The sequence below is a fragment of the Furipterus horrens genome, unplaced genomic scaffold (assembly GCF_987537825.1).
Source record: "Furipterus horrens unplaced genomic scaffold, mFurHor1.1.pri manual_scaffold_2, whole genome shotgun sequence".
In the NCBI taxonomy this organism is placed as follows: Eukaryota; Metazoa; Chordata; class Mammalia; order Chiroptera; family Furipteridae; genus Furipterus; species Furipterus horrens.
The window spans coordinates 62,772,539-62,780,559 of NW_028327172.1; positions in this window are offsets into that span (position 1 = coordinate 62,772,539).

Sequence of the window (8,021 nt, forward strand, 5' to 3'; positions counted from 1 at the left end):
AAACATTAGTTACAGAATATCTGTTGTATGCTGAGTACCTAATGTGCGTTATATGCAGCATCTTTTGCAAGATTAGCAGCGTTATTTCAGTTTACACCTGGGGAAAGTAAAACTTGGAAAACTAAAGTAAGGATATTAAGGCCACAATGTAGTAAATCGATCATACAAGTCCATGGAGTATCCCTAACTTGAAAAGCTAAAAATGTAGATATGGGCTAAAGCAAATAATCGCAAAGAGAAAAACCTTTGGACTTGTTAAAGACTTAAGTAAGCTAGGTTTAAAAAATGTAAAACCTGTTATACTGGCTTGAAATAATAGAGATATGTGCCGTTTGGAATATTTTAATTGCACCTTAATGAAGTGATGTGTTTTGTAGTGATGTCTTTTAAGTACTATTGAATGTATTTCTTTACTATTCTGTGACCTGTTTTTGAATAAATATTTCTAAAACAAACATATGCTAAGACTCATTCACGTTATTCAAGTGTGTGCGTGTTCTGTGTGCCAGGCACGGTGCTGGTTCCCAGGGCAACAGCAGTGAAGCGGGGCAGGCACAGGCAGCCCTTACGCGGCTCCGTCTGGGTCAGACCTGCAACTCAGCGTGCCGTGTGAGCTGGGAAGCCTGCTACTCAGAACCGGCCCGGTGCGCTGCATCTCGGATAGTCTGAACTGTCTGCTTGTTTTCCTTAACTGTCCCACGACAACAAGGCAAATGAATGTTCTTTGGACCTAGAGAGTGACCTAGTTGACATTTCCAGTGTCTAAAAGATATGTGTTGGAATGTGACAGATACAAAGATCCCGTCATCTCAGATGTGAAGTTTGTATGCCGCACGTTCCTTTTTTCTTTTTCCCTTTTGTTCCTTTTTTCAGGAAAATTGAATTTATTGGGATGACATTGGTTAATGAAACCGTACAGGTTTCAAGTGCACAGCTCCATAATACCTCATCTGCACTGCCTGTTCTGTGCTCACCACCGGAAGTCAGGACTCCTCTCACCCCCGTGGGTCCCCTCTTGCCCTTCTCCGCCTCCCCACCCCCGCTTCCCTCCAGCATCACCATTCTGTTGTCTGTGCCCTTCTGTTTGTTTGTTCTTGCTTAATTAATCCCTTCTCCTTTTGAACCCAGCCTCCCAACCTGCCTCCTTCCTGAGAGTTCTCAGTCCGTTCTCTGTATCTATGAGTCTGTTTCTATTTCGTTTACTTTGTTCATTAGAGTCCACATATCAGTGGCATCATACGGTATTTGTCTTTAATGACTGGCTTATTTCACTCAGCATAATGCTCTCCAGGTCCATCCATGCTGTCACAATAGGAAAGATTTCCTTTTTTTCCCCGTTTCTCTCTCTCCCCCCGCCCCCCCTTCCGTTCTGTTTAAAATCAGTAAACATATGCTTGGGTGAGAATTTTTTAAAAAATGAAACCATGAGGAGTGTTATCTCCCTCCCCTTCACGGAGTCAACTCCTCTTGCTCTACAGTTCCCAGCTCAAGGGTTTCTTCCTCTGGGTGGCCTTCTTCTCTAGGTCTTGACTGCCCTCCTTCAGAGCTTGTGTCTCCATCCATAATACACATTTGCAAGTGTGGTTACCATACAATGAGAGGGATAACAGAGTGTACTAAAATAATGAGTGTGAATTCTTAATGGAATTATCATGCACACGTGGGTCAATGTGCAGAACAGAGTTTTCCAGCTGTAAGGAATGAACAGTACTGTAACCCATTATTCATTCAACAAATATTTTTTAGCCTCTTGATGTAATAAGCATTGAAGTGGGGGAGGCAGATAATAAATGAAGAGGATATGCTTGCTATGATATTATGTGATCTAAAATAAGTAGCAATTAGTTATAGCAAAGAGGATACAGCAGGGAGAGGGTGGGTATGAAAGAGTTGCTTTTTTCTGTGGCTTCAGTAAGGCTTCCCTGAGCAGATGACATTCGGAGGCCAGGAGAGGATCTGGTGGAAGAGCTTCCTGGGCGGGGTAGGAAGGCAAAGGCCTGGAGATGGAAGGATCCAGCATAGCTGAAAGACAGCTAAGGGGCTGGTGTGATGGGAGCATCGTGGGCCAGGAGGAGAGCAGTCACATGCGATAGGAGCGAGGCAGCCAGAGGACCGATTTGTAAGGCCTTGAAAGTACTTGGACTGGTTAAACTGGCCGGTCGTCCTGGTGTGTACTCAAGAGCCCTTTACCTCTCCCTGATTTTCTCAGGGTTTTGGGGTTTTTTTAAATATTTTATTTCTTTATTTTTAGAGAGAGGGGCAGGGAGGGAGAAAGAGTGAGAGAAATATCAATGTGTGGTTGCCTGTCACATGCCCCCAACTGGGAACCTGGCCCCCAACTCAGGCATGTACCCTGACTGGGAATCGAACTGGTGACCCTTTGGTTCACAGGCCAGCACTCAAGCCCCTGAGCCACACCAGCCAGGGCCTCCTCAAGGTTTTTAGAGGCAATGTCCCAAACAGTAGCATGAGTGAGCCACCCCACTCTCCTTTCCACACCTGATTTATGTTCACCTGAATCCCGACCTAAGCAAAGCTTCTCTGGGTAAGTGTATTTTTGCATTGAGGTACCTTATTGCAATAAGTATGGAACAAGAGGGATGTGTAGGGTACAGTGATTGCAACGGAACCTTTTTCCTTTAGCCCTGTCCCCATGCAATGGTGCCCTACAAGACCCGTTATTCCCCCGGTCCCGGACAAAACTCCAAGGAGAACCTTTAGACACTCATTCTCACATCAGGATGGAAAAAAAGTGCAAAGAACTGATGTCAAAGAGCGTGAGGTCTACGAGGATCACGGCAGTCATCTTTGAAATCCACCTGTATTACATCTAGAAGAGGGATGTCCAGCCTGGGCTACTTCAAAAGTCTACTGTGACTGTCAAGCAAGGAGACTTGTCTCATATTTCCTTTGAGATGCTGAGAGCAGGGTTGGGGTACAGAACAGCCCCAAACACAAGGTGGTGAAGGGAGACTGCGAGCTGCACCTTGGGAAGAGTCCACCACGCTTGCGTCCTGGCTTATGTGTTCTTCCAATTTTCAAATGATTCTAAACAAACCCAAATTTATATTTCTATATTTAGCAGCCCCCAGTTTGATTCTGATCCTGTCTGGAGACTGACTGCATGGCCTTCTGCCAGTGATTAAATTAGTCTGTGGGATATCTATTGCTCAGAGCTAACCAATGGTCATGTGATATTTTTAGCAGCTGCAATATAATGTTAGTAAAATTGTGCATTTTTATGACTTTTTAAAGTAACCCCTAATACAGGGGCCACAGATCTCTGCAAACAAGAGAGAAACAGAGTGGGTTCTTCATTATGAGGCGGGCAAGAGCAGAGTGCATCCGGGTAGGAAGCCCCCCCACCCCTCCACCAAAACACTGCTCTCAGGCCATGCGGAGCAGTGGCGCTCTCTCCCTGACTAGCCACTTCCTTTGCCACGCCAGAAGAAAACGATGAGCAGAAAGTGGGGGATGTGGGGGAGAGCCCTCTAAATCAGCCGTGCCCGTGTGCCCTGAAAGACCCACTTACTGCACTGAAGGCCTCCTCGTCGGCCCCCAGCCCCACCCCTGCTGGACCCGTCGCCTCGCTTGGCACACACTCGCCCCCAGGCCTTCCCGCACACAGTCCCTTCTGCCTGGACGCTCTCGTCCCATCCCCGCCTGCCAAGCCATCCCGCAGGCTCACCACCACAGTCTCCAGGAAGGCCTCTCGCTTGTTTCAGGCAGAAGCCGTCTATCTCTGGTCTCCATGTTATTTCGGAAAAGATAGAAAACTAGTCTCTCTTGAAGTGAACACAAAGGTCCTCCAAGGCAAGCAAGTCTGAGAGACCATCGCAGCCGAGAGGAAACCAGGGGGACACAGCAGCTCAGTGTCCCGTGGGGGCCGGGATGGGGCCTGGGTGGGGCCTGGGGCAGAAGCAGGAGTCACATAAGGACAAGGTTTGCAGTTTCCCTCCTGGTGAGAGTCAGCATTGGTTCATGAATTGCACCAAATGGGCCACGCAGCGTGAGGCGGTATGGAGGGGAGACTGGGTGCAAGGGACACGGGGATCCTCCGTGTTGTCTTTACAACTTTCCTGTAAATCTAAAACTGCTCTGCATGAAAGAGTTATTGAAAACACAGGAACAGGAAGGACCTCCACAGTCAAAGCCGATGAGAATGAGGTGGACAGACGGTCGTTGCCAACCACGTCTGCCTCAGGAGAGGGAGCAGAGGGACCCGGAGCCCAGGGGCAAACCCCCCTGTCCGCTTCATTCCCCAGACCCGACCTGCACAAACACGTGGAAATGAAGACTTAACATTTGCCACTGAGACCTCACAAATGTGCAAAACTACACAAGCGGTGTGCAGTATTTGGAAGAGGAAATAAAATGTCACCTGATACAAAAATAATTGCTTTTTTTTTTATTTGGAAAGTCATGTGCTGATATCTATTAAATTGAAAAATACATACAGCCTTTGACAACGCGGGTTCACCTGAGAGCTCAGCCTTCAGGAGCGAGCAGCGGCAGAAACCCGGGAGGAGCGAGCAGGCGCCGGCGCGGCGCGCTGCTTCCGGGGGAACCGGCGGGATCGATCGCGGTCCAGGCAGACGCTGTGACCGTATCGCGGTTCCGTCAAAGGACGGGAGCTTCGGACTCAGCGGATGTCTCTGGATTCCTGTCAGCGAGAAAAGCAAGTCCTAGAGGGAAAAATGGGGAGAGAGACTGATTAATGAGTTTCCTTCTGAGGTGATGAAAACTTCTAGAATTAGATAGTGATGGTGGTTGTACAACATTGTGAGTGAGCTAAAATCACTGCATTGTACATTTTAAATGGTTAAAATGATGAGTGCTATGTTATAGTATTTACCACAATAAAAAAGAACACCTACTAAATCCTATAGATGTGTGCATTTTCAGAGTGCTGCTCTAAGGACCCTCCTCACTCGAGGAGACCCTTGCTATGACGAGTGTGCTGTGGGAGGAGGAATGAGTCCCCCAGCCTGCCTGGGACCCAGGGCTCCGGCGCAAGGAAAGAAATCCCTCCCAGGGGGAAAGGAAGGAGCTGGGAAGAGCACTGTGGGGTTAAGGGTAAAGCGGAGAGGCCCCCTGGCTGGGGCTGGGAGGAACCCGTCAGGCAGGAATGTTTTAGACAGACGTGCCGAAGAGCGTGCTCTCTCCACCATGACCTCACAAACCCTCAGTAGAGCACCGAACTTGTTTACGAATGCTTAGCTGGCGCACATTTACTGTGTCAAGTTTTCCTCGGAGGCCAAGGAAGAGGATGGGGTTTAAGTGAAGGTCAAGAAGAAGCTAAAAACTGGGTGAGCCCATGGAGACCTGGAGGATGAGCTTCAATGGGGCACGCTTCTTTAGAAGTCATGTTCCCCTGAGCCTCAGTTAACGGGGAGGGGGCACACCTGTTACAGATGGACATGCTTGGGGTCTTGTCCATCTTTATGGTCCCTGTACTACTTAATACAATGCCAAGCACATAGTAGGTGTCCACTAAACATTTATGGAATAGAATTGTATTAATATGGATCCTTATCTAGAGATATAATTGATATGCAACATTGTATTAAGTTTAAGGTGTACATTGCTCTATTTCTATATTGTAATATGATTACCACTACAGCATTAGCTAACATTTCTATCTCATCACATAATTATCATTTCTTTCTTGTCGTGAGAACATTTAACACTTAAGATCTAGTCTCCTAGCAACTTTGAAGTATATGATACAATATTATTGATTATCATCACTATGCTGTGCCTTAGGTGTCCGGAACCTATTCGTCTTCTACACACAAATCTGCGCCCTTTGACCAACATCTCCCCAATCTCCCCATCCCCCAGCCCCTGGAAACCACTGTTCTACTTTCTGTTGCAACAAGTTTGACGTTTTTAGATCCCACATATTAGTGACGCCACTCGGTATTTTTCTTTCTCTGTCTGGCTCATCTCACTTAGCGTAATGTCCTTGAGGGTTCATCCATGCTGTTGCAAATGTCAGTATTTTCTTCCTTCTTGTAGCTGAATAATATTCCATTGCATAGATATACACCATATATTCCTTATCAATTTATGCATTAAAGAACACTCAGGTTGCTTCCAAAGAATGCTGCAATGAACATGGGCTACAGATACCTCTTCAAGGTAGTGGTTTTATTTTCTTCAAATATGTCCCCAGAAATGAGTTGCTAATTCATATACCGTAGTCCCTCTCTATATTGTGGTTCACTTATCGCGGCCTCACTGTATCGCGAGATTTTTAAAAATATTATATTTAATTATTTATCGCGGATTTTTTCCTATATCATGGGATTTTGCAGTGCTGTATATATATGCTGTTAAAGTTACATAGGTTTAAGAGTGTAGAATAAATGTAAGGTTCCTACTTCGCGGGGGGTGGGGGGGGTCTAGAACATAATACCTGCAATAAGTAAGGGAATACTGTAGTTCTATTTTGAATTTTTTGAGCAACTTCAGTAGCATTTTTGACAGTGCCTATATAAATTTACATTCCCACCCTAAAACAAGACTTATCCTTACCAACACTTATCCCCACATCCTTACCACCATTTATTTATTTTCTTTTTGGTGATGGCCATTCTGACAGGTGTGAGGTGACATCTCATTGTGGTTTTGATTTGCACTTTCCTGATAACTCGGGATGTTGAGCATCTTTTCACATACCAGTTAGCCATCTGTATGTCTTCTTTGGAAAAATGTCTGTTCAGATCCTCTGCCTATTTTTTAATTGAAATGTTTGTGTTTGTTGTTATTGTATGTGTTCTTTATATATTTTTGGTTATTAACCCCTTATGCAGTATATGGTTTTCAAGTATTTTTGCCTATTCCATAGGTTGCCTTTTCATTTTGTCGATGGTTTCTTCTGCTGTGCAGAATCTTTTTAGTTTGATGGAGTCACACTTGGTGATTTTTGCTTTGGTTGCTTATGGTTTTGGTGTCATGTCCAAAAAAATCATTGGCAGAATCAGTGTCAAAGAGCTTCTTTCCTCTATGTTTTCTTCTAGGAGTTTTATGGTATCAGATCTTAGTTTAAGTCTTCAATGTGTTTCAAGTTAATTTTTGTGAGTGGTGTAAGACAGGGGTACAATTTCATTTTTGCACATGTGGCTGTCTAGTTTTCCATGCTTAGCTCTGTACATTTCCCTCAGTTCTTTCATAGGCAGCATTAATTTGGCCTCTCAATAAGCCTAAGAAATGCACAGGGCAGGTTTTTTTAGTCCCATGTGATGGATGATCAAACAAGAAGTCAGAAAAGTTGGAAACGCAGCAAGCAGTGGGATTCCCTTTGGGACTCTACATCACAGGACTGATTTTATGAGTAAAGTCAACCATTCTGGGAATGAAACCTCCCAGTTGAAACCAATGTGTTCATTCATCTCACCCTTCTTCTGTTCGCTGATCTTTGCATTCCTCCCATCCGGAACAGCGTTTACAGTAATGGTAAGCCTTACATATGTTTTAGAATTAAATGACACATTTTCTTCCCTAAAAGAGGAGCATATGATCAGGTAGTAATGACAAACCAGTAAACAATCAAAATGCAGTGGTGTAACTATAATTATATTCACTAATTCAATCAAAGTAGTATTTGTTAAGTACTTCCTATATGCCAGGAGCTGGGAAGAGACAGGCGGTGTCATGTGGGATTTCAGCAGCATAGACTCGAGTGGCTGCCAGGAACCAAATCCCAGCTCTTGTGTTTTAGTTTTGGAACATGGGCAAATTATTGAACGTCACGGAGCTTCAGGGTCCTCATCTATACAATGGAGAGCACAAAACATTCCTGACAGGGTAGTAGTGAGGATTATATTAGTTCCTATACATAAAAGCTTCAGAATGGTGCCAGGTCTGTTTAATATACATTAGCTAGTCACCATTACTAGTTATTACGACTAGGAAGCAGTGATGTAAAAGGCAGAGGCTGAAACTAGGAAAAAAAGACTCAGAATTTTTCAAATTACAAACTTAGATTAAAATATATTATTTTTAAAATAATCACC